This window comes from Mus caroli, unplaced genomic scaffold (genome assembly GCF_978045245.1).
Source record: "Mus caroli unplaced genomic scaffold, Mus_caroli_1 scaffold_19, whole genome shotgun sequence".
Taxonomy (NCBI): domain Eukaryota; kingdom Metazoa; phylum Chordata; class Mammalia; order Rodentia; family Muridae; genus Mus; species Mus caroli.
Window position 1 is genome coordinate 80,897,492 of NW_028227274.1, and position 27,696 is coordinate 80,925,187.

Consider the following 27,696-nt stretch of genomic DNA (forward strand, 5'->3'; position numbering starts at 1 on the left):
CGCTCTCCTGTGAGCAGCCATGGCGGGGAGTGACAGGAGAGAGAGGGGCCCTGCAGGGATGGGCCCTGTCTCAGCAGAGCATCTCCTGTTCCTGGAATTGCAAGGCCAGGATCAACAAGAAAGGTGGCCTTTTCTAACTACATTCCCAACGATGCAGGAGGGAGGAAACTTAGACTCCAGACTGCTTCTCTGCAGTGCTTCCTTCCCAGCTATGGGTCTGCAGGAGGGACTCCCTCAGAGTCACTGAAGGCCGGCCTCCCACCAGGCCTACCTGGAGGTCTTGGGTCAGTACAGGGTCCTTCCAGTAGCCAGGGAAGCCTCGACTTTGTGTTTCAGAGTAGCGAACATTTGTAAAAGCCATAGACGATTTTTGTTTGGTTTTGCCTGAGAGCAAGCAAGCGCTTGTGGAGGCAAGAAGCCAGGATGAGACCTTCCTTTGCCGTTCTCCACCTTATTTCAATTTTAAAAACTGTATTGATTGATTGATGTTTCTCGTTTGTTTTTGAGATAAGGTCTCTGAGACCCGGGAGCTCACCTCCTGGTTAGCTTGGCTGGCTCTGGAGACTGCCTGGTGTCTGCCCTCAGCCCCTTCCCACCTCCAACATTGTGTTTGTTTGTCTCATTTTTACATAGACATTGGAGACTTAAGACTTCGATTCCCTCACTTGCCTAGAGGGTACCTTTTTCACCGAACCCTTTCGGCACAGGGCAGGCTGGGGGGAAGAGTGGAACAACCCTGAGATAAAATAGTCTCAAGGATAGCTGGGTCGCCAGGATGGCAGTGGAGGTTAGAGGTGCTTAACACCGAGCCTGACAACCCAACTTCAACCCTGGGGTCCACGTGGTGGGAGGAGAGAACTGACCTCTGATCTCCACACGTTGGCCATTCTGCATGCTCTCCACACACATAAATGAGGGCAATGAAAGAGCATTGCTTGGGGCTGGAGAGATGGCTGAGCAGTTAAGAGCACTGACTGCTCTTCCAGAGGTCCTGAGTTCAATTCCCAGCAGCCACATGGTGACTCACAACCATCTGTAATGGGATCCACTATCCTCTTTTGGTGTGTCTGAAGACAGCTACAGTGTACCCATATACATAAATCTTAAAAAAAAAAAAAGAAAGCATTGCTTACCCGTTTTGTGTTTCGTCCCTGTTGACATGCAAACTTGGCCTAGGAAAGCAGGAGTGGTAGTATATAAGCTGGGTCATCAATAAATTAGCAGAGTGAGCGCTGGTCCCTTTAAAGTCAGATAAAGTTGTGTGGTTAGTCAGGAGACACCATGGCTTCGAAATAGGAGAGGGGACAAGGCAGAAAGAGCTCATCCCCCGCAGGCTCCCGAATGACAGTAATTCTCCCTTGAAGGCGACCTTCACCTTAACTGTGCACTGGGGCTCACAAGCTGCTGCTTCTCTGAGTTCCTCGGGTTGGAACTGATCATTCACCCCATAATGTAAATGATTCCCATCCCTTCTCTAACAGATAGACACTCAGGTACCACGGCAAAGAGAGATGGCTGAAGGCTGATGAGAGAGGAAGAAGGAATGGGGAGGTATGGATTTGGGAGTCTAAGAAATAGGATCTGGAAGTGTGGAGGGCATGGCTGAGGGACCTGGTACCAAATAAAGAATTTGGTAAGGAGACTGGTAAGGAAAGCTGTGGTCAGGAAAGGCCCTAGGCAGAAAGCTCTGGTCAGGAAAGGTCTCAGGCGCTGCAGCCGTCTCTCATGCTTTGGGGAGTGTGGTGTGTCCGTAGACAAAGAAGGGTGTGAGGAAAAGCGAGAGTACATACTACAGTAAATGGTAGACAGGGTTCTTGGCTGGCCTTGCTGGTGCAGATCTGGCATCCTAGTACGCAAGGGGCTGGGCTAGGAGGATCACAAATTCAAGGCCCAACTGGGCTACATGTTCAAAGACAGCTGGGGCAAGTTGGCAAGACCCTGTCTCAAAATGAAAATAGAGAGAGGCCTAAGGATACACGTTCACTGGAGCACACTTGTCTAACAAAACTTGGTTCCTGTCTCTGGTCTCATAATCTATCCCAGCATCTCTTTTGATGAGATAGACATGCCTAAAGAAATACGTTCTGCCCTCCATAAGGCAGTCCACACAACAGAAGGACCACCCGAATGACTGAGTTGCAGAGAAGACCAGGGCACATGTGCCCGAGAGCCCTGAGACTCCTGAGACCCGGGAAGCCAGGCAGGCTTCTGAAAAGAATGAAGTTTTGCCTTCTCTCCAGCCTTTCTGATGGAACATTTTAGAACTTGCAGATTCGACAAGTGATCACAGGACCTCCCCCCCTGCTATCCCCCCAACCCAAAATCCGATATGACAGTGCCAGCTATTCTAAATGCTGTGGCTATAGAACATGTTCAAAGACAGCCTGGCAAGATGGCTGAAGGTTGTGGAGTGTGGGGAGCCTGCATGCCTGCACCTGCTGCTGCCCACACACCATTCCCTGGAGGGCAGAGCTGCCAGTCATGTCTCCACAGCTGCTGTGGGGAGAAGACAGAATACACGGCCCCAGAGGAGCCCTGTGAAGGGACCTCAAGGTACAAACAGCCTTGGTTTTCACAGCCCACCATACCTTTCTTTCTGAATTCTTTAAAAAATTAGTCATTGTTGTGTATATGTGTGGTTTCAACTCTTATTTTTAAAGTGTCAACAACTATGCCACTGATTTATAATGTTATTTTGCTTCATTGTTATAAAAACTCAGGGCTCTTTTCTCCCATCCCTTCTAACACATCTGTCTGTAACACAGCCAAGTACTCTACAATGTACTTTTTGTATTGTATTTATGTTCTATTCAGTTTCACCAGAGCAGAGTAGACATAGTGGTAAGTGACTTGGGGACTTGCCTTCTAGAAACAATAGTGGCCCCCGCCTTGGGGACTTGCCTTTTAGGAATAATAGTGACCCCCGCTTGCCCTTTCCCATCCTGCTTTGACCCATCAAAACAACCGGCCCTCATTTATGTGCCTTTCCTTTCTTAATCGCTCTCTCTCTTTCTTTGTTTATTTCTTTTTAACTTTTATTTATTGTATGAGCGCTCTGCTGCATATATACCTGCAGGCCAGAAGAGGGTTGTGAGCCACCATGTGGTTGCTGGGAGTTGAACTCAGGACCTCTGGAAGAGCAGTTGGTGCTCTTAACTGCTGAGCCATCTCACCAGCCCAATCATTTTCTTTTCTGTTCTTAAATATTGTGTTTTCAAATAAGCTCTAGAATTATTTTGGCACAAAAGATATCCATTTTTAAAGTTCTTTCTAATTTGATAAAAATTTAAAAAATATCTTTGACAGGGGCCAGAGAGATAAGGCCCTGGCTCTAAGCCGGACAACCTGAATTTGATCCCCAGAACTTGACATAGCTGGAGTCATCCGAGAGGAAGGTGTATAAATTATAAAGATACCCCCAGAAGATCAGGCTGTAGGCGGGTCTGTGGGACATTTTCTAAATTAGTGATCAATGACGGATGTCCCAGCCTGTTGTAGGTGGCTGAGCAAGACTTGAACAAGCCCGTAAGCAGCACTCCTCCATGGCCTCTGCATCAGCTCCTGACTCCAGGTTCCTGTCCTGTTTGAGTTCCTGTCCCGACTTCCTTCAGTGATGAACAGTGCTGTGGAAGTGTAAGTCAAATAAACCCTTTCTCCCTGAGTTGCTTTGGTCATGGTGCTTCATCATAGCAATGGCCACCCTAAGACAACCCACATGGAAGAAAGAGAGAACAAAGTCCCAAACTCTCACAGGGTGACCCCTCGCCCTGGCCTCTACACTGGAATGCATGTCAGAGCCCTACCACACATAAAATAAAATAAAATATTTAAATTAAACACACACACACACACACACAAATCAAACTACAAACAATTCAAACCACAAGCATCCTATACACAAAACACAGATTACATTTAGACTCAAGGCTGGTTTGGAATGAGTTTGGAGTCTCTTAATTATATTATTCAAAACAAAATGAAGTTGCTGCTTGTGTGCCAAGCTTTATCATTTTGAGGAAACCAGGTCCCGTCTTTCATAGTCACCAGCCAACTCAAATTGAAGTGATCTAACAAGCCAGAGACGAGTCAGTATGGGCCCTTGTCTGTCTTGTTTCAATAACAGTTGCTATGGAAACAAGTCACTGACCTACTTCCTCCCACCTCCAGGTCCACGCAGGATTTCCACCTTTCTTGGTTTCCCTTCCGGTCCCTCTCTCCGCTCAGGAATTCCTTGGACAGACCGGATCGCTAAAGGATCTTACCGGAAGTGTCTTTTCATGCTAGTTCCGGTGGCTCACACGGACAGGCGCAGCTTGTGTGGGTTCTGCCTGGAAAGTGCCTGACTGCCCAAGTCAGTGGCTCCGTGCCAGGGATGAGCAGCAGGCTCGATTTCAAGGTCTCAGGTGAGGACCGTCCATTTGAACTGCACAGCTTTGCTTGTTCCCCAGGGTGGCTTTCCACGCTGAGCTGCAGTCTCCCACCAGAGCAAGCAGACCGGTCCCATGCACTGCCCACTCCTTCCCTCACCCCACATTCCATTACCCACGTGCCAAATCCACTTATATTTGCCTAAAGCCGCAGGTGTCTAGATAATAGAAGTTGTACCGTGGCGGTCCTGGGCACCACACAAGGTTGCCCTCACCTTGGAATGGCTTGGGTCACTGAATCCTAATAAACCAATACCCTGAAGCCCCTCACCTCATCCCCACAGACAGACAGGCTCCTGTGGAGATACTGAAAAGTGCCTTGTGTTAGACTTTATTTTACTTGCTGCCTGGCAGTTACATGACCTGGACGGAGATGGGAAATTACAGATGTGCTGAAAGGAAAAAGAAGAAATCCCTTAACAATGCCCTCTGTTGCTTTGGAACAATGAAGAAAAGTTAACTCGGCAACTCTAGTGTGTTAAAGACAAAAAGAATAAAACGGGGGGCTTGTCACCGAGCCTGACAACCTGAGTTCAATCCCTAGACCTATGAGGCAGAAACAATCAACTCTCACAAGTTGTTCTCTGACCTCCACACTGATAAGTTATTCTCCGCCAGTGAAAGGAGCCAATTCAAGCCAAAGTAAACTATATAATGCCGGGTTTATTGGGAAGCAGCTCTTGCGTGGATTCCCTGGTCCCAAGGAACAAGGCCAGAGAAGTTGCTGTGGGGAGAGAGACAGAGGAAAGGGGTAAGAGAAAGGGGAAGAGGGGGCCTACCTAGGGAAAGAGAGACATTCAGAGAGAAGGAGAGAGAGAAGGGGAGACCAAAATGTCTGGGTTATGTCGGGAAGGGCTGCTGGTGGAGGGGAAGCCCAGCCTCTCAGCTGGAAAGCCCAGCATAGGGGTTGGGGTATGCCAACCACGCCCTGTAACAGGGAGGGACTGAGGGATGCTGGGAGAACCCCAGAGGCCTGGTCAGATTTGGTGTGTCAGATATGCACCTCAGCCTTTTGTCCCGGGTCTGAATTCCAACACACACATGCGCTATGGACACACAAAATAAAGAAAAGGAAGACAGGAAAACCTGGTAGCGGCCCAAACATGCTTTGGGCATCTAGAGAGAGACTCCTGTGGTCTCTTTACAGGTAGAACACTCTATTTGCTTTTATAGAGATCCCAAATAGGTAAGTGAACATGGTCAAAAGCAGAAATATGAGAAATCAAAGCCACTGCTTAGAAAGGTGAGAAATTCAGCCGCCTGGACCTGGGGAGCACGAGCATGGATGCCCCTAGGGCCTGCAGCCCCCTGTGTCCTCCCTTTAGGAGACACACAGCACACCGTGGACTCTGGCTGGACTGGATCATTACATCAACTGAGTGAGATGGGTGAGGCAATGCCTACTGCTGAGTGGGTCTCTGTAGTGAGGCCATCGTGTTTGCCCTCTCTTCATGGACTTCAGGGAGAAGGACACACAAGATTAAGACTAGCCACATGTATGTGAGCAGACCTTCCCCAGAGCTAGCAAGGTCCATGAACTCAGGAGCCCAACGCACAATTGCCTTTAAAACACCGAGATTTAAAGTCTGATGTGGAGTGGCCAAAGATTAGTATTCCATTTTATCAATGCCCCCAACCTCAGAGAGGCTCTTTGCTTTAGACAAGGTGCTGTCAAGGGCCAAAAGCCCTGTGTCCCTGACGGAGATATTCAGCCGTGTGACCTTGGACAAGTCCTGCCGCCTCCTGAGCATCAGTTTTGTGCTTGTGTGTCTACACACTAGGGACTGTTTGGCTGTGTTTCCAGCTGGGACATCTGGGAAGAGGAGCGAGTGAGACTTAGGGGAATCCCCCCACATCGACCCCACACAAGGTTGAGCCTCTGTGAAGTATTATCTGCAAGTCTATTAGTAGAACAAATATTTTAACCCAGCAAGGACACTCAACTCTTACCCTGTGTGGGTGGGAATGGGCCAAGCATTCAAGTGAAGTACCACCCATGTGGCAGGTTCAAGGCCCCCATACGGCTTCCCAGAGAGGGGTGTTTATACCCCAGCATATTGTAAAGCTGTTAAAATTCGTTTTCTCTCTCTCTCTCTCTCTCTCTCTCTCTCTCTCTCTCTCTCTCTCTCTCTCTCTCTCTCTCTGTGTGTGTGTGTGTGTGTGTGTGATAAGAGAAGCAGGATATAATACTGGTTTTGTAAAGAAAAGACAGCACTAAGAAACCCTTTCTATACAGTTTCCTATGGCTGATCGGTGGGAAAGGCCTTGCTTGATCAGGATGCAGGATGCACAGGCTTAGAGCCGAACAGATGTGAAGACAGTCTCAGTGTTCACATAGGTAGGGGCTTTAATTAATGTCACTGCAGCACATAGACACGGCAAACTGGTCTCTGGCTCTTTAATATCTAAGCTGTATTTAAACAGCTGTATACAACACATTTAAGTGAACATGGAGCAGCACAGAGAAATAAAAATAAAAGCACACAGTCCAACGAATTCAGAAAATCTCCAGAGTAAAGCGAGAGAGACGCCCAGCTTTCAGAATGTACACTGCACTTGCAGAGGACTCGAGGTCAGTTCTGACACCCACGTCAGGTGGCTCACAGACAATCGTAATGCCAACTCCTTGGATTCCATGGGTACTGGAACACATGATGCACATAATAAGCACACACACACACACACACTAAAAACATCCCCAGGGTGGACAGACTCCAAACATCTGTGTCAATTATTAGCATGTTCTCATTTTTAAATTATAAATCTTTGTTTTACTTTATGTGCATGAATCTTTACCTGCAGACATGTATGTATTCCGTGCATTTACCTGTTGGATTCCCTGAAACTGAAGTTATTAATGATTGTGAGCCGTCCTGTGCATGCTGGCCTTGAACCCGGGTCCTCTGCACGAGCAGCAGTTGCTCCTAACCAGTGAGCCATCTTCTAGCCCCCAGCATATTAATGTATAGAATGAGTGGCTTACCTTCATTTTTATGTATCTGCATTTTCCTATTGTGCTGAATGAATGTGTAGGGAAGGGAGGGGTTGGGGGGGGGCACAGGCATGTTCCTGTAATGGGGATGGGAGGAGCAGGAGGGCAGGACAGCTCACACACGCCATAGCATCTCTGAAGGGTGGGGTGGTCAGCAAGGTGGAAATGACCAGCCGTGAGAGGTGGCTAACAGCCTGGAGGACTGAGCTACTGACCAGTCATCTATAATGTCTTTGGCTCATACCGAGTGGTAAAGATGAATGAGATAATTAATATTTATAAAGCACTTTCATATCCTGCAGGAAGCACCATATTATAAAACACGGCTGCTCCCGTGCCTGGAGCACCCATCCCTTCCCTCCCATCTTCAGTGGCACTAAGCAGCCTTTTCCCAAGGGTCTTGGAAAGATCACAGCTGACCTCTGATGGAGTATGTAAGCCATCTCTCTCTTATGTAAGAAAACCTTGCTTAGGGGAAGGTGTTCTAGCCTTTTGACTTTTAAAAGTTGATTTACTTGCTTGGTGTGTGTGTGTGTGTGTGTGTGTGTGTGTACACATGTGCAATCACATGAGCCTCAAGGGCATACTCTGCACTCATGCAAATCCCAAGACATGCACGGAGAACAACTTAGGGAGTCAGCTTACACCTTTCCTTCCACGTGGGTGCTGCACAAAGTCAAAATTGGTCATCAGTCGTGGTGGAAAATGCCCTTGGCAGCTGAGCTGGCTCACTGGCGCCTGACTCTGATTCTTAAAACTGAAACAAGAGACGGGTTTTTTTGTTTGTTTGTTTCTTTTGTTTTTCTTTGTAACTTTTCTTCAACTTCACTTTCCCGATGTGTCACCAGCTTTGCAGAAGTTGCCTCTGTCAGGTCTTAACAAACACAACAGCAGCTCATGGTCAGCCTTCAGCAAAGGACACTGAGCTGTGCCGCTGTGAGGGCTCCTCTCTCCAGTTACGAGGAACAACCACCACCCCCGTCCACGAGCCTGGAAGAGTGTGTTGTGTCAGCATGAGACGCTGGAGCCCTTGCTAAGTCAGTCACCAAGAGTGTCCCCATGAGAAGGGACTCCCTGGATGGAGCAAAGCTGGCTTTCTCCTTGGGTGTTCACCTAGCCTGTCCACAGACTACAGGACCTGATGAGAAGAGCCACACACACGACACTACAGGGTGTAGTCTGTGTTATTTTTAACTCTGGGAAAAAGAAAAAAAAAACTGGTTTTTCTCTCTTTTTTTTTGGCTTGGACTGACCACACGTGTTAGTACATTCCTACTTCAGAAATTATGATTTCAGTTCACAAAGCTCAGACTGGAAGCATAAGCTTCTAACAGCTCTGTGGTGTTTCTCCATGATGCTCTAGGGCGGGCATTCATCACAGCTGCATCACCCGGTTCCTCACAGATACAAAGTGGCTAGCTTTTCCCTGAGTCTCACAGGTCTCACTTCTTCGGCTGTTATTACAGGCTGTCCAGATTTGCCCCGTGCGTGTGTGTCTATGTATGTGTGTGTGTATATATGTGTGAGAGAGACAGAGACACAGAGGCGCGCGCACACACACACACACACACAGTGTCTTCGCTTACATGTGGGATTCAGAGGATAACCCACAGGAGTTGATTCTACCATTGGGTTTTGAGGGTCAAAATCAGTCATATTTGGCAGCAAGCACCTTTACCCACGAAACCATCTCGCTGGACTTCATTTTTTTTAAAGACGGAGTCTCTCACCGAACCTAAAGCTCACTAATAGCCCAGACTGGATAGCCAGTTTCCGGGCTCTGCTTCCCCAGTGCTGGGATTGCAGGTGTGTGCTGCAGTGCCTAGGTTTCTTTCTTTCTTTCTTTCTTTCTTTCTTTCTTTCTTTCTTTCTTTCTTTCTTTCTTTCTTTCTTTCTTTCTTTCTTTCTTTCTTATATGTAAGTACACTGTAGCTGTCTTCAGACACTCCAGATCTTGTCAGATCTTGTTAGGATGGTTGTGAGCCACCATGTGGTTGCTGGGATTTGAACTCAGGACCTTTGGAAGAGCAGTCGGGTGCTCCTAACCACTAAGCCATCTCTCCAGCCCGTGCCTAGGTTTCTATGTGGATGCAGGGACCTCATGCTTGATGCAGGGACCTCATGCTTGCACGGTAAGCGCTTTGCCTACTGAGCCGTTTCCCAAGTCCCTCAAGTTTCGCCACTTTATGTACTCAGTTTATCGGTATGAGACGTGGGGGCACAGGCCTTTGCTCCCCAGGAGAGAATTCTTATCATGAGAAGAAAGCTCCCCCAATTACTCTTCAGAACTACTGGAGGGATGGCACGGTGAGTAAAGATATTGCAACCAAGCCAGACAACCTGCGTTTGATCCCCAGGAATTCACATGGTAGAAGGAGATATCGGCCCCTAAGCTTCCGGATTCCTTTTCTGTGAGAAATACAAGCTCCCAAGTCCAGGGATCAGTAGCCTCAAAGCCTCTCCTCGCTGCACAATCTCTGTGGAAACAACTTGATTAACAGAGGCAAACACTCACAAAACGTGCCTTGTGCTTTGTGATGTCACCCGTGTACGCAAAGCACACTTTCCAGGGACTCAGACTCGTACTGTGAATGAGATAAACCGTGCCGACATGGTTCAGGAGTAACCTGCTCCCCGCAATGGTTCATGGGTATCCTATGCCCCTGAGCTCTGACTATCCAGAAAGCAGACCCTGGGCTCAGACACCTGAAGCGCAAGATGAGGTGGGAAGCAAGTGTACAGCTCATATTTTGAGGGTAGACTGCTGAAGGAACTGGTTGATCAGGCACTGAAGCATGACAGGAGCAGCCCTCTGGACTCACCAGAAGCCGGTGACGCACCACTTCTCGGGATCCTGTGATTTGCTCAATGTACCAGTGCTCATCTGTGGCGTGCATCGAGTGAAAGGACCATGGGCCAAATCCCAGGTCCCGGTGATTGGCAGCGGACAAAGAGGCAGCCCACAGTCTTGCTAGGGTTTCTGATAGGCTGTGACTGGAGAGCAGAGGAAGCAATGAGAGGCTGTGGGGAGTAGACACCTCCTCGCGGGGCAAGGGCATGCTGGCTGCAGCACCAACATCCGCCCTGATCTGCCTTTGCCTTATCTACCTCTTCTTCCCATTAGAGGCGGCTTTGTCACCAAACCTCAGGTTAGAGCAGCTAGGGGTAGCCCAGTGCAGTCCAAGGATGGCTTAAGGTGGAAAGGGGAGGCATTTATGTCCTTCATGTGTCACCCGGCCCTGCACAGTGACAGCTGCTCCTAGAGCCCAGGTGACATTTAGAGGAGGCAACCTCCTTCTCTGTTCAGGAACAGCTTCATGGGAGGAACACCCTCCACAGGTTTACTAGGGTGGGCAGTGCTGCCTCTCATATGGGCTGCGCTCTGCTAAATGCCTTTCCAAGAAAATGTATGTTTAAGGAAGCAGAATTCAGAGTACCTGTCTTCCATTCCTAAAAACAAAAACAAACAAACAAACAAAAGTGTGTTTGGGGGGGGGGAGGCGGGGTCAGCGGTCAACTGCTCTCCTTCCACCAGGTTTCAGGAATCCAACTCGGACTGCCCGGCTTGTTTAGCCAGGGCCTTTTCCTGCTGAGTCATCTCACCTTCCTGCTGAATCATCTCACCTTTTTCCAATCTTCATTTTTTACTTTTTCAACCGAGCTTCTGGATAGCAGGTATATCCCATGCTCTGACGGCAGGTGGCGCTGTGGGCAATTTTTATCAGGGTTGCCTAGAAACCCGGAGTCTGGTGAAGGCATCACGTGAGCATGTTCCTGTCATAAATCCGATTTAGGAGCCGAGAATTCCCGCTTAGCAGCTTTTGCCGTGTGAAAAAGATTCGAGATGAACAACACACCCTTAAAAGTAAATCCCATTTTACAGGTGGAATTTTCTGTGTTCTGAAAATGAAAAAAAAAAAAATGTATGTTTAAAGGACAAACAAATGGACTCTGACAGAATATGAAAGTTTATATTTGGACTTAGCTGTTTATGACCAAACAGGACGTCTCACGTCCTGGCTCCCTGCCTTTCTCACCGTTGTGCTAAAGTGTCTGTTCAAGTTGAATGCAGATTTGTCAAAGGCGGTATCCGCACATTGCTGGCCACCCTTGAGTGAGAACATGATTATCAAGGAGACAGCAGAGTGGGTTTTAAACCGCGTGCACTTCATGTCTTCATCTCATGGCTTCATGTCTGCGAAGTGTGTGCTTGGAAAGATACTTCTGGAATGTGCTTCAACTCTGTTCCGATAAAACAACGGCGTTTACTGCTTTGCTGAGGTCCCCGAGGCAATAGTGGTGAACGTGAAAATGGCATGTTCCTAAATGTCTCTCATGGTGGGCTCTCCAGCCAGAGGAAGGGAACCCCCCACCCCCAGATGAGAGTCTGAGCAGTAATACATCTGAGCCTGGGACATCTTCCAGAGTATAGCATGAGACACCTGCCAGTCTACACTATGGTGGGAAATCTCCATGTGGAAAATGGAGAGACAGAGGAGCCGAGGAGGGCTGAAATCCAGGCAGTGTTAATTAACTCGTTCTGCACAAAGGCATGGGAAAGGACTCAGTGGTTCTGCCTGTCCCCACTCCTGAAGTGCTGGCCTGGCTGCACAGCTGCTCAGAGCCACGGGAGGCACCTGGAAAAGGGTGACTCTAGACTCCTTGTTTCTGAAATAGGTTCTCACTGGGCAGCCCCAGCTGTTCTGGAACTCCATATATAGGCCAGGCCAGTCTTAAACTCACATGGGTCTACCTGTCTCTGTCCCCTGAATGCTGAGAGTAAAGATGTGTGCCATCAAGTCTGGCTTGACTTCGAGACTTATCAAGACTTACCAAATGTTGATCAAGGTTAACTTTGGGTCCATCTGTCTGCCTGGAGAGGGTACCGGGATAAGTGGATCAACAAGAACCCACAATGTAACTGCACAGAGTTCAGGTCTCTGCCTCTCGACGAAGACGATAAATCCAAAGGAAGTGACAAAGGAAGGGAGAGACTTATTAACAGGTGGTGTGTTGGAAACCGGCTGACAGCGCAAGGTATGTCATTTTGAGCAGGCAGTCAGTCGCCTTTTAATCCAGACAGACAGAGCCTCTCAGGACAGACCGCTCCTAGACAAATACCAGGTTGCACCCCGGAGCTGGCGTAATGTCTCACAGAAACCAGCTTGATTTTCCCCAGGGATGGCGTTAGTAGCGTCTCCTCTTGGTAGCGTCCAGCAGTACCAGAAATGAGGCCATGAGCTACAAGCCCACCATTTGACCAGGACTGAGCAAGATGCATGTGTCTCCTGCCCCGCCCCGGCCCTGCCCCATTCTTTCTATTTGAACTAAAAGTTCATGTAGGTACCCAGAAGATGAACAGAGTCATTGTATTCTTTTGCCGACTCGGGGCTGCCGGGGCCAGGGCTCTTGCTTTAAAACTCTAGTTATATTTCCTTTCTAGCTAAAGCCTTTTGGAGAAATCTGAGCATTCTAAATTGCTTCTCCATTGCTGTGATTTACAAAACAAAAACACCGGCCTATAGGTGGCACCATTCGTAGTGGGCCAGGTACTTGCACATCAGTCATTAAATGCTTCACAGGTTTGCCTGTGGGCCAGTCAGACAGAGGCGTTTCTCGGCTGAGGTTTCTCTTTCTAGATAGGTCCAGCTTGTGTTAAACTGGCAAAAACCAAGCCATACACTGAGCCCATGGGCATTCCTCTCTGCCATCTTTATGATGCAGGTGAGCAAACCTTACCCCCAGAGTTCCTGTCACCATCTTAACCTTCTGCATACCTGCCAGCCCCAAGAGCTTGGGTTAAGCAAGCAAGCAAGCCATCTTGCCTTTCTTAAGCTGCGATCTTGGACTGAGCATGCTCAGGAAAGCACTTCTGTATGAGCGAGACCAGCCACGCACCTAACTGCTGTTGGACTGAGCATGCTCAGGAAAGCACTTCTTTTTTAGCGAGACCAGCCACGCACCTAACTGCTGAAGTTGTGTGTTAGATGGCTGGTCACCGAGCTCCCTATGCTTTGACATAGTTGATCTGTTGCAGAGAGTAAATCCTTTCCTCTCTCGTTCCTTGGCTGTGCGTCTGTGTGTTTGTGTGTGCTCTTGTTTCTCGGCTGTGCGTCTGTCTGTCTGCGCATGCGTGTGCTCCCTTTTTTTTTTTGGTCTTTGCTTTCTGCCCCCTCCTTGGAACGTCCTGCATGCCAATGCCCACCCTTGTACCTACAAAGTCTATGCTATGATCCTTCCAGAGCCTGTCACCGTCAGATTCTCTGATAACAACTCTGAGCAGACTGGCATCTACGGGCAGTTCCAGGGTACCATCCAGTGACGGGCAGTCAAGAGCCAGTTAAACAAAGCTAATTAAATGCGACCAACACAGATAAGACACAGTAATCATTTCCCTCCCTAAGTATCCATGCCCTCCTAATTGCCTTTTCTGGGGGCTTCGTAAACACCTGACCTTGAAGTGGTTGCCTCCCCTAAACTGTGCAGAGAGTGGAAAGACAAAGGCATCTTTCTGGGGGAAATGACTCACACCTGTTTAAGAGTCTGCTCAAATCCCCGTGTCCTTCCTATCTGACAGCCCACCCTGGGATGCAAGAGGAAGGAAATCAGGATTAGGAGAGCGAGCACACACAGCTTCAGTTTTGGACTTCAGGACCTAACAGAAATGCTTGATTTTAATGAACTTGACCTAGAATGAGTTTGTGATAGCATGTTTTCTGAAATATCTGTGTACTCCGGTCATTCAGGCCAATGAAGCCACAGCTGCCACACCCACGGCTTAGGCTAAAAAGCAACTTTGACTTAGTCTGTAGCTGTTGAAATTTGTTGCCCTGTAACACAGTATTACGCTGACAATGGCCTGCTGACGTCAGTCCCCAGCAAGTGGCATTTGCCTGCCAAAAAGGGCAGAGGCTGTGTTAGAGCTTGTTCTATTTAGAATGGGAGCTGGGTCAAACTGACCTACTGTGGGTCTGGAGTTACCTTCACAAAAAGGAAGAAACAAAATGTGCCTGGCGTGGGCACTGGGCAGTTCCCTTTGTCCCACGGAAGGGGCTCCTCTCTTTGAAAGCGGTCTTCAACTTTTGGCCTCCTCCCCGGAAGTGCACAAAGTGGCTGCCTGCAAGTCCCCGGGGCTATGCTCTGATTGACTGTCCCGCGCTGATTTTCCCGCCAGCAAGAAACAACGCGGCACACAAACAGGATCCTTCTGTAGCAAGCTTTAATGCGTCTTGAGAGGGAGAGCATCAGCTTCACAAGGCGGAGACCCCAAGCCCGAAAACCGCCTCCCTTATATAGGAGATTTCTCTCGCCTCGGACGTGGCGATTCCCTATAGGCCAAATTCTTGTCACCCGAGGTGACGTTGTCAGGCGGGCAACTGGCACCATGAACGGTTAATGCCAGCACATGCGCGGATCACTTGTTCATCTCCAGAGGCAGGCGATGTCGGTGCCATCTTATAATGGCGACGATGTGGGGTGGCGCCCCACAATTGACATCTGAGCTTCCCTGAAACAGGGTCAAGGAGTGACCCTACCAGAGACAAGATGCATCTGAGGACAGCTCATCTGTTGAGGAGGGTCACAGTGGGTCTGCAGCAGCGTTCTCAATGGCAGGAACGGAGCACAGAGTGTGACCTGAGAACAGGATGTCATTTTAGTTATGTGGAGAGATTGTCTGGTTGGTTTTAGGAGATGGAAATGATCTGACCTCTTGACTACACCCTGAACTCTTGACACCTCCAAAGCTAAGCAACAGCTACTAACCTGAAGGACCAGGTTTCAAAACTAAACACTAAGAGAGAGGAAGTTATGGCTGGCTGGGTCACCAAGCCTGACCACCTGATTGATCCCCAGGATCCACATGGAGGAAGGAGAGAAATAACCCTCACAAGCTGTCCTCTGATACACACACACACACACACACACACACACACACACACACACAACTAGACACACATACACATGCACACACCAGACACACACATATACATACAGCAGACACAATATATACACACACACACACAGACACACCAGACATACACATAGATAGACACACACACTCACAACATGTATTTCCAAAAATTAAAAGAGCTGTGTGCCTGAGCTGTAACGGGAGGAGCTGTAGCCAGGGTCACCCATGTTAAGGAGCACTTAACATGTCACCCTGCTAGCTGTACGGGGACCGTGGCACTGGGTGAAGGTTCCATTCCATCATCACACTGGAGTTGACTGGCCCCCTTGATCTTTGAGGTGGACACTGCCCTAGTATACCCAGGGACTTGGTAGAGAGTGCGGGTGTCACTGTGTCTCCTGGGAGGACATGTGGTGGTGATGGGCTCCACGGAGGCAGAAAACCACAGATTCCTATGGAGTCTGGAGCCCAGGGACTCATTTCTCTGACTTGCTCACGATCTGTTCAGTACTGGGGTGAAATCTGTGTCCTCACACATGCTAGGCAAGTGCTCTGCTCCTGAGGGAAAGCCTTGCCAATTTTGTTTTGTTTCGTTTGAGCCAGAGTCTCACGTGTAGCTCTAGCTGGCCCAGAATGCCCAGCCCTTTTCTTACTATTACTTTAAAAATCTTTTATTTCATTTTACTTTTTATAAGTATAGATAATTTTGCTGCACGTATCTCCGTGCACCACTTCCATGTATGGTACCTGCAGAGGCCAGAAGATAGATAGTGTCAGATCCTCTGGAACTGGAGTTACAATCAGCTGTGAGCCAACGTGGGTGCTGGGAATCAAACCAGGGTCTCCCGGAAGAGCTGCCAGTGCTCTTAATCATTAGGCTGTTCCTCGCGCCCCTTTGTAAATTATTTTTAAGAGTATGTCAGAAGGAATCACAGATTCTGCCGACCACAACAAATCCTTCCTCTTGATTGACTGGGCCCTGAGGGTAGATAATTCTTGCCAACGGGGAAGCACAGTGGTGCCCTCAGTTCCACCCAGGCCTCTGTGGGTCTTGATGGGAATACGGGGGTCACACAGCCCAGCAGAAGCACAGACAGCAGACTTTGAAGGACTCACACATTCGGAGTGCATTTCCCCTGAGTGCCGTTGAACATTAGTGGGGAGAGATGTGCATTTAGTGGGGACAGATGTTCTTGGATGCACATTTAACCTATCAGTGAGTGCTGGGAAGTCAGGCTTGGCCTTGTGCTTTGGGTTGATTGTGTGCCCCTCCAGAGTTCCTGTGGGGAAACTTTGACCCTGTACCTCATGTGTTAATGGTGTCCACTGGGGCTGTGAGGATTTGCATGAGATAAGGGCACAAGGTTGGTCTTCCACACTGACTGTTGGCCCCTGGAGGGTGGTCACTGCATGTATGTATATATATATGTGTGTGTGTGTGTGTGTGTGTGCATGTGTATGTAAGTATATGTGGTATATGTTGTGTGTGTATGTATATGTGTGTATGTAAATATGTGTGTCTGTATATGGTATATGTGTGTTTGCATGTACTATAGTACATGTGTGGAGTGGAGGTCAAAGAACAACTCCCAGGAGTCCTTTCTCTCTTTCCCTCGTGTGGTTGTAGGGATCAAACTCAGGGCATCAGGTTTGGTGGCAGTCACCTTTACCATCTTAGCCATCTTGCAGGCCCCTCTCCTCATGTCTTATAAACATCCAGGCTGGCAACAGAGAGAGCTGTCTAATCAGGTGAAAACGAGAACCAAGAGCAGGCAGCGCCAAGATCAACAACGAGGGGGCCCTTTTCTGCCTGGCCAGGTTCTGATAACTGGTATCATCAGAACACTGTCCCCGTAAGTGCCTGTGTCGGAGCTGCGCCTAGCCTTCGCTCATGCTCTGAAGGCTATGCTGTCTGTCTGTAGATAACATGAGTGAGTGCTCTCAGATTCTGATAAGCACAGTCCAGCTATATTTCTGCTGAACAAGGGCTGGAGAGTTACCGTGCCCACCCAGCACCAATGCCTGTACTGTGTGTGTCTTGCACAGGGTGTGAGCCACTACCTGGAGATTCAACCTAGGTAGCTGAGCCAGGGCAGATTCCAGAAGGAAAGCTAGACCGTGGTTAGTATCCTTGATGTGTTGTTTGTGTATTTACACAGTTATTGGCTTCCCAGGAAGTTCACAGGAGCAGAGAGAAAGTACGGGAATAGTTATACGACGAACAGTTTCACACCCAGACTTACCAGTGTTAACATGCTGTCATATTTCCTTTAGAGTTTTTATTACCGATTTTAAAGCATAATTGAAACCATGCAGCATACATAATTTTGGAAATTAAAAACAAAATCAGCACAGCAGAGATATTCCTTCACAAGTTAAACAATTTTGTAAACACAAAGTGTAAACATAGTTTTTAATGGCTTCCCATTCAGAATGGGACACACATTATAAAATTTATTTATGCTCCATAGTCCTGCCTGGGAATTATGGTGGCTGGCAGCCGCGCCTGTCTTAGGAGATCTTAGATCTTCCCGAACCATTTAATTCCGTCTTGGAGGCTACGTGCAGCTAGTTTGTGTTATATTTCACACAAACATTGGCTCTGTGGTGTGTTATCAACAGCCACGGCCTTTTGGCACTTACCTCTGTCTTAGATTGGTACGGTTCTGAGATCTGGGTGCCCATCATTGACTGTCCGGCCCTCATTAGCACACCTTATTCCCAATTCAGACCAAAGACATAATATGTACTTAGAATGCTTCTTGATGAAGATTAATAACTGCCACCTGCACTGTTGGAGGAGAGGCTGTACACCTGCTGCAGTTAGGCTGAATGTCGTGGCTGACCTGCTTGAGAAACAAGGGTGGGACAGTGAAAAGCAACAGTATAAAAGCTTCTTTGGAGAAGTCCAGGTACTCCATTCAGTTGCAAACTAGCAATGATCAAGCTTGGACTTGAGCTCCGGGTGTGGGCAAGGTGGTGTTGAGACTGGCAGGATAGGGTGTAGTCTCCAGAATAGCTGGGGTGGGGGGTGGCTCTCAGCAGGTAACAATATCTTGAAGAAGAACAGCGACTTTGGCTGCACACAGAGTGATCAGGGGAAGAAGGCTCTACCCTAGATAATCTCCTTTGTGACAACAAGGTCAAGTTCTGGCTCAGCCAGCTTCAGGCTGAGAAAAGGTTACAATTCTACCTGACATATGGTGATATCTCATAATGGTTTTCATTATCTTGCTCTTGTTGATAGCAAGGCAAAGATAGTTTCAAAATCTGTTGGACTATTACATATATTCTTTTGCAATAATTGTGCTCTTCTGTATTATTTCTTTCACTTATTTTTAGTGCTAAAGATTAGTGATAGGGTTTAGTGTATGTTAGTAAGCACTGTACAAATTATCTACATTCCAAGTTTGATTTTTTTTTTTAGATTTATTTATTTATTATATGTAAGTACACTGTAGCTGTCTTCAGACACTCCAGAAGAGGGCGCCAGATCTCCTTACGGATGGTTGTGAGCCACCATGTGGTTGCTGGGATTTGAACTCTGGACCTTTGAAAGAGCAGTCGGGTGCTCTTACCCACTGAGCCATCTCACCAGCCCCTTGATTTTTTTTTTTTTAATGCTTTATTTTGAAACAAGATCTCATTAACTTACCCATGTTGGCCTTGAACTTGAGATCATCCAGACTAAGTCCTCTAAGGAACTGAAACTATAATCTTTACTAGGCTAAGGTCTTTTCACATTTAAAAAAATATTGTTTCTTATTAGGTTACTGTAGGGTTTTTCATGTCTGTTGTATATTTTAAATACCACTCCTTTATCAAATGTGTTGTGTAAACACGGCTTGTCCATTTCTATATATTGTCTAATCTTGGAATAGCATGTGCTAATTAGAGATGACAGAAGCAACAATTAATAAAACCCTGTCTGAGACTGTAATAGAGTTACATTTTCCTCCCCTTCCCTTCCCTTCCCTTCCCTTCCCTTCCCTTCCCTTCCCTTCCCTTCCCTTCCCTTCCCTTCCCTTCCCTTCCCTTCCCTTCCCTTCCCTTCCCTTCCCTTCCCTTCCCTTCCCTTCCCTTCCCTTCCCTTCCCTTCCCTTCCCTTCCCTTCCCTTCCCTTCCCTTCCCTTCCCTTCCCTTCCCTTCCCTTCCCTTCCCTTCCCTTCCCTTCCCTTCCCTTCCCTTCCCTCCCCTCCCCTCCCCTCCCCTCCCCTTCCTTCCTTCCTCTCTCCCTCTCCCCTCTTTCTTTCTTTCTTTCTTTCTTTCTTTCTTTCTTTCTTTCCTTCTTTCTATAAAGCTATTTTTGTTGCTACTTCATAAGTGTATTTTTTCTACTATTATGAATCATAATGTAAATATCTGTGTTTCCAGTGGCCTTAGGTGACCCCTGTGAAAAGGTCATTGGACACCCAGGGGTCAGGACCCCTAAGATGAGAGCCACTGTTGTAATACTTATTCTCAACCCATCATAGGTCCGTTCTCATTTAGGTAAAGAGGCCAGACACCTTCTGAAGAGGGGCTTAGACACTACCTCCCTGTGACCCCCAGACAGCATGAGGACAGTCCTCAATGCCCATGGAGTTATACCTGAGCAGGTCCCAGAGACTGAGTCTCCTGATTCCCACAGTTCCCTTTGACCCTTCCCGACTCTACCTCACCTTGTCTTGGTGCACACAGTGGCCGTTAAGCCAACAAAGTCACGTGATCACTTGTAATGAGTTCAGATTTTCCCAGGATTCCCTCTTTACTTTAAGAAAGCCAGGCAAGCGCTGGAGAGATGGCTCAGTGGGTAAGAGCACCCAACTGCTCTTCCGAAGGTCCGAGGTTCAAATCCCAGCAACCACATGGTGGCTCACAACCATCTGTAACGAGATCTGGCGCCCCCTTCTGGAGTGTCTGAAGACAGCTGCAGTGTACTTAGATATAATAAAAATAAATAAATCTTTAAAAAAAAAAAAAAGAAAGCCAGGCAAGTCTTTGGGGCCTCCCATTGTTGCTCCTCTTAAGGCTCTGGCCATCCATCACCTCCTCAGGTCAGGAGCTCAGAAGACAGCTTCAAGTCCCAACTCCCTTATGTAGGACAGACCCTTATTTGCAAACAGGGTCCCTACAGCTCTCATTAAGCCATAGTCCATAGATTAGTGTCCTGATAAGATTTGGACACAGACAGGCAGGGGAGTTCCACATGGCAACATGGGTGGGTAAGAGAGAGTGGCATCTGTAAACTACGGCAGGCCATGGGGCATGGAACCAGCAGACAGTGGAGGAAGTGGGAAGACTTCCCTCCTGCCCGCAGAGGGAGCTTGGCCCTGCTTCTCCCTTCAGTTCACTTGGAGCTCCTCATGCAGGAGGATGGTCCTGCTATGCTGAGCTGTCCAGCATGGGTACATGATTATGAGCAGTCCCAGGAAACTGGACTCTTCTACCTTGGCATATGGACAACGAAAACATGGGCACATCTACCTAGATGTGTTACCAGTGCTTTGTCGATAGCTTTTTTTTTTTTTTTAATCTGTGCCTCCTTTTAAAATTACTTAAGAAAATCAGCTACTACCCATGATTCAGTGGATTGTCCCATGTTGTCTCTTTTAGAAGAGAAAGCTGCCTGTGTCTCTCTAGGGAAAAGGCAGGGCTCAGTTTTGTACCCTCAGCAGGATGAGAGGTAATAACTGGCGTAGGCACATGGAGAAAACCGTCACAGGATGACAGTGTGAGCCAACACTGCAGCAGACCCAGGAAGACCTAGCCCCACCCACGTTCCTCATCTGTGACCTTGGGCAAGTCACTTACCCCGGGCTCCCACCCTTTATCTCTCTAAGGGATCTTACAATGGCTTTCCAGCCTCTTGGTGCTCTTTTTAATGTAGAAATGAATACGGAGTTTGTCTTTGGGCTGGAAAAGACAGCTCAAATCCTTAACACTTAGCATCTTGGCATGGAGAAGAGCCACAGTAGAAACAAAAGGGCTGAGAGAGGCATCTGTCTTATCTGTCCCGAAGCACACCTTTCGGTGTGATTCTAAAGGTGTCAGCAATGTTTAAAACTTAGACTCTCCGGGCGTGGGCACATCCTATTTCCAGCTGTGCTGGCATTGAATTGCAAATTTACCCAGGAACAAGAACTGCAGATCATGGTTGGGCTGGATCAACTGATGTCATACATGGTTAATTTTAGCCCCTGGTAGGAGGGCGATTTTCTTTTAACTGAGATTACTTGGACCTATTTCAAAGCCTTTGGTAATATAGTTGTCATGATGGATAAAACCATTTTACATTTTAGCCGGGATTCCACAATGCAACTGGGAAACTGTAGAGAGAAGCCTAGCAATATTTCCCTCCCCTTCCAGGAAAGGGCAGAGAGGGACCCCGGACTCAAGCCAAGGCTAGCTCCATCAGTGCACCGGGTAAGGAAATGGAGAGACTATGATGAGAGCAGATATCACTAGAGTTTCTCCATCTGCTGCTGATGAGACAGGAAATCATCCTCACTGTCTCTAAGGTTAAGGCGCCAAGTCTGGCCTGGCCTTAGCAGTGGTAGTGTGACATGGTTCCTGCCCCTGGAACAGAACCTGGAACAGGCTGTGGGCCTCCACAAATGTCAATGGCGGTTGTGGACGTAAGGTTTGTTTGTATAAGACAATATATTTTTTTACTTCATGTTCTTCCTTCGAGGAGGTTAATGACTCCATGATAATCAGAGACAGCATGAGTCTGGGAGGGTGTGGCTAATGTCTCAGCAAAATGGCAAATGCTGTCACCATCAGGGCAGCCCTTAAGGCTGTGGGAAGGAACTCTGAAACCATGAGTCCAAAACATAAAATTTCTCAACTGTCCAAAATGGAAAGATGCAATGTGAATCGATGAGGAGCTTCCCAGATCTAAAGGAGCAGAGGCAGCTGCACTAGGAGCCAGCTTGTCAGAAAGATACTAAGGAAGGAGATAAAAGATTTAGGGAGTGGTGGTCACAGAGCAAGATCCCACCCAGCTAAGTTTACAAAGGCAGGCAGATCTCTGAATTCCTTTGCAATGTAAAAACAAACAAACAAACAAAAAACAAAACAAAACAAACCCAAAAAACAAAAAACCGAGTGCTTGCTATCTCTTTCTAAGATCATGGGATGCTAATTCGTGAAATAATCATTACCTGGTATGTGGAGAGCTTTTGGTACCACTTATAGAACTTGGGCAAGTACTTGTCAGTGGGCTCAAGGAAGTAGGCTCAGATAAGAATATTCACGTTTGGACTGATGCAAGGATCAAGGTGAACTGCAGCCAAGCAAGGTGTGACTTCCCTTTTGTCTTGGTAATCCTGATAAGCCCCCAGACCCAGTGATTTGGGGACTTTGCTTACTAAGTTGTTTGATTACTCCCTGGTGTGATCTCTGTGTTTATTGCTTTGATTAATCTCGTTGTCTTTGATCTAAGAACTGACCCTATTCTCTGCTAGTACCTAGAATGGTATAAAAGCTGGCTGGAAAAATTAAAGCCACTTCAGCCTCAGTGCTGGCTGGAGTCATGTTATAATGTTTCTTTAATTGTCTTTTTCTTCTCAATCCTCGCTCCTGCCCTTGAGACCCTGTTGACTGACTGAGCTGGCTTGGTCACTGGTATAATGACTGGATCAATATATAAATAAAAGACTGGGCTTTTGGTCTGCAAGAGATGAGTTATCCAGATTTTGTAGATTTGTAAAAATGAATAAATAAATAAATAAAGAGCTGTCCTGAGTAGAGAGTGATGTCTGAAGATCTCTAGAGAAAGCTGACAAGAGGCGGAAGTTGGGGGTGGGGTGGGGTGGGGAATGAGGGGTGGGGAGTCGGGGGGGGGATGGGAGGACACACAATCTGGAAAGCTCTCTCAAGCAGAATACAGTCTGTTGGCTTGTACAGCTAGTAACCCACGATTTGACTTCGAGTCCTTCATTTCATCCCTCCTCGACACCCCTTCTCTCAGGAACCCCTCTCTGAGCTGAGGCTTCTCATTGACACTAAGGTATCCATCATCACCCTCCTGAAGGGACAGAACCTGCACTCTCCACAAAGCTAAGCAGAAAAGGTAGCTAGCTATGCCCCACATTGGCCAGGGCGACACCTGTATCTGTTCATATCATCCTCTAACCAGGATGCTCTTTGCTGAGACACGTGTCTTCTGCAGCTTCTATAGCCACTTTAGGTTAGGAGAGTGAAAGCAAAGGGCAGCAAGGAGCTAAGAGAGCCACAGACTCGTCCAAGGCAGATCAGAGCCTTCACTGCTGCCTAGGAGAAGAGATGGGCCCAGTGTTCTCCCACACTTGTCTGCCTGGGGTCTCAGACAAGTCAGTCTATGCTGATGTTTCATTTCCCTTAGTAGACACCAAGGTTTAGAGCCAAGCTCATCTTCCTTGATACACGGTGGCTATTGCTGTAGGAAGGGGCAAAGAGGCAAGGCGGGAGTGGATGCCAAACCTCGCCTGGACCTGCTGAACAGGAAACCAAGTGTACCCACACGTGACTCTGAGAAAGCTTTTTGCCAAATCTCTTTGTGGATGCTGTGCCTATGCACAGGTGACCTAAAGACTCACAGTCTTTTCTGGAAAGAAAGCAAGCCCAGTGCCTAAATGTCTTAGTTTAATTAGAATGGCCTTTTGCGGAGCACTAGCTGCTCACCTCTTAGGAAAGGGAGTGGGGGAGAACTCTGAAGTGGTTGGACTGAAACGAAGTAGCAAGAGGAAGCATAGCCTAGACCCCGTACTTGCGTTTTTACCTCATGACCTTCTTTTACAGTCATAGCTGACCTCAGAAACCCGGGGGAATTCTGAGAGCCACCGTGCTGCCAGTTTTAGGTAGTATAAAGAAGCAATTGTAAGTTTTTTTTTTAAAGAAAGTATATATCACTATGGCATTAAGGATTGAAACATCTATCTTAATTACTGGTTATTCTTATATGCACAGGTGTTTCAACTGCTTCCACTAAGACAGTGGATAATTAACTTTAAAATACTTGTGTGATTAAAAACATGATTCATTGATGCCTTTTAAGGCAAGACACTGTATCTTGTTTGGTTTTTGACACATGACATGTTCAAAAATGCAGATGGGCATTTAATTTGATGTTGCAACATTAAAACCAGATGCAAAGCACAAGAACACTCTACTCGGAATTCTTGAATTTTGTCTCTTAATAACCAACTGATTTGTCTTACAGTATATAATTCATATGGCCAATAACCATCACTTAGGTGTAGATAATATGCCCCACAGAAATGTCCGCCAAATGACTCAATAGAATTTGATAACGTTGTTTCATGTTTTGATTTTTTTTTTTAAAGAAATAAAATGTAATTACGGCTTAGCCACATGACCCTCCTCCAGCATTTTCTTGTTGCTGGGATGACGGATTACTCTCGGGAAGGTAGTTTAGAGTATTGATAGCTGCTCAAATTGGTGTTTGGGCTGCAGAGATGGCTGCCAGAGGGTCTTAGCCGCCAATTGGCTCCACCTCTCCCATGAAGAATTACAAAGTTTTTAAAAACAGCAGAACTGAAGGGGATACTTGGTTATGACCTCACTGTGTGCCCACACCAGGAGATATAATACTGTACTCTTACAGGGCAAGAAAAGAGTGTTATTTTTATCCAAAGATCTGTCAGAAGTGGGAAATCCGTACCTTTCTCTGTGGTGAATGCCAAAAGCTGTCATTTCAGTGCAGCTTCAGAAAGTGAAGTCTATAGGAATCCTGCCCTCATAGAGAATACCTACTGGGGCAGGCAGCCTCAAGCCCTCTCCTTGTACAACAGAAATGCCATAAAATAAGAGCAAAATAGGAGGACGGGTAAGGGTAAGGAAAAACGTTGGAATAAGTTGGAATAAATGCAGAAACAAAGAATAGGCTTATTTTTTGGTTTGTTTTTAACAGCAAACTCAAAACTTAGTCACAAATAGCCTGGTAAACAGGTGTCTTAAGTTAGGGTTTGATTGCTGCAAAGAGACCCCATGACCAAAGCAACTCTTAAAGTGGAAAACATGTAATTGGGGCTGGCTTACAGTTTCAGAGGTTTCGGCCATTGTCATCATGGTGGAAACCATGCCAGCATGCAGGCCCACTGGGTGCTGGAAGAGCCAAGAGTTCTACATCTTGATTAGAAGGTGGAGACTGTCTTCCACACTGGGAGGAGCTTGGTCATACAAGAACTCAAAGCCTGCCCCCACAGTGACACACTTCCTCCAACAAGACCACACCTACTCCAACAAGGACACACCTCCTAATAGTGCTTCTCCCCATAGGCCAAGCATTCACACTCATTGGTCTCTGGGGGCCAAACCTATTCAAATCACCATACAAGGTTAAGGATGCTTCTTTCCAAAGACACCCCCTCCTCCCAAGAAAAATCTGGGTTAACCTAGGGAGCACAACTCTAGCACCAAGAAGGCTAACAGCCCCAAGCTGTGTGCAGGCTTTCTGGTCCAGCATCCCTTCTCTTGTCTCTCTGGAATTAGAATATAGGCGTGTCTTTTCCAGCTTTAGTCATGTGCCATTTACTTCTTGGACGGTGGGGATGTTTGTAGAGAACTTCCTTCTTGTAGTGAGAATTTTAGTTTCTTAAAAGCAAACAAATAATAGGCATTGGGGAATGTGTCGCCTCTCCTTTCTTAGTTATATAAGAAAGCATTCCTTCCGGTGCTCAAAGCACCATCACAGAAGCAGAGACAGAGCCTTGATAAACACCCAAACTTGCCCAAACCACCACCATCCACAAGTTTTATTACGTGAATATGTTTTTTTTTTTTTAATTCCAAGTGTGGGATAAGAGGCTGCTTCAGAGCCAATGGTTATGATTTGCCTTGTGCACTAGCAGGGGCGTGATGTTTGCCAACTGCAGATAGTCTAATTCTGGGGACTCTGGCGAGGGTGTAAATGAGAGATCCCTGAGAAGGCCTGTGGCAGCTGCCGCTCCTGGTTGCTGTTGTTGTGGTTGGATGAAAAGAAGAAGTTGGAGATATGCTAATGATGAAGACTGGACTGTCCCCAAGAAACACAATGTTTCTAATTTAGTAGTCTAAAGAGGACTACATCCCCTTTCCCCTCTAACCTTGCTCTTCTACTTAGTCTTGGGGGAGGGTTCGGAAGGTATCAGGGTGGGATAAGGGTTGGAAGGGTGGTAGATAGAAGAACCGAATAAAATAGATTAAAAAACACACAAACAAACCAGTGACAATAACTGCTGACTCACATAAAAGTGATCACACTGTGGGACTGAAGAGATGGGTCAGTGGTTAGAACACTTGCTGCTCTTGCAGAGGACACAGGCTCAGCTCCCAGCATCCACATGGTGGCCTACCATTATCTATAACTACAATGTTCTTTTGCTCTTTTCTGATCTCTATGAGCACAAGGCACACATGTGGTTTGTGTGTGTGTGTATGCAAAACACTAATATACATTAAATAAATAAATCTAAAACAACAAAATAAATTAGGTGCTAAGCCACATATAAACTGCATAGCAATTCAGTGTCAGGCAGTGGATTTATAAGTTACCTCTCGGGCTCAGCGTGAAGTGCTTTGGTTACAGGGACCTGAGTTTTATCATTAGAATCCATAGGACAGAGGCGTTGGTAGAAAAGAGAGCCAAGTGTTATTTCATCAGCCTGCAATCCCAGCCCTGAGAAGGCCAAGACAGGCAGATTCCTGGCCAGCCTAGCCTACCCAGAGGCCTCCAGCCCAGCAGGAGACCCTGTTTGAAAAAATATGGTGGGTGTTGCCTGAGAAGCAACCCCTGACATTGACCTCTTGTTTCCACTCAACACACAAACATGCACACGTATCCACGTGTGGGCATTTCACATGTGTGCATGTCCCTAACACACCCCTACCGAAGCTTTCTGAAGCTCCCGTTTTAACTTTTGCTATCTGTATGGAAACAGGTCATTGCTCCATTTTGTAATCCATCCTGAATCTTAGAACACCCTGTCTAAATATTCCCTGTGCCACCCGGTGCTCAGTTTGCTGCTCCCATGATAAATTGATGCCTCTTTAATCAGGAACTCAAGAGGGACTCACTGTCCTTGAAGTACTTAACCTTTTCCTTTTAAAACAACTGGTGTGTGTGTGTGTGTGTGTGTGCGTGCGCGCGCGTGTGGTGTTTTCCTGCTGAAACCCTTTCTGACTTTTGATTTATTTTATTCACAGGAATTTGCAAACACAGTAGAAGTCCTGCGTGTCCTTCATGTCATCTCTCCCACCAGTGACACCTTAATAGAACTGTGACCCAAGACCTGGAAGCTGGTGCTAGTGCCACGTCTGGATTGTTCTACTTGTCTCACCTGGAGTGGCTATATACAACCATCCAGGACTGACAATCACCACCAAGCCCAGCTGCCCTGCTG

The 27,696-nt window shown here is 47.1% G+C and overlaps 1 long non-coding RNA gene across 3 annotated transcripts; it reads left to right on the forward strand.

Moving 5' to 3' along the window:
• LOC147000337 (uncharacterized) lies at nucleotides 1-27,696 on the forward strand. Of its 3 annotated transcripts, none has more exons than XR_015046083.1 (4): nucleotides 1-123; nucleotides 3,489-3,633; nucleotides 4,168-4,403; nucleotides 27,500-27,696. It is a non-coding gene; the product is annotated as an uncharacterized LOC147000337 (long non-coding RNA). The 3 variants fall into 3 exon arrangements; XR_015046082.1 differs by lacking the exon at nucleotides 27,500-27,696 and adding an exon at nucleotides 4,782-5,045; XR_015046084.1 differs by lacking the exons at nucleotides 1-123; nucleotides 27,500-27,696 and adding exons at nucleotides 2,343-2,553; nucleotides 4,782-5,045.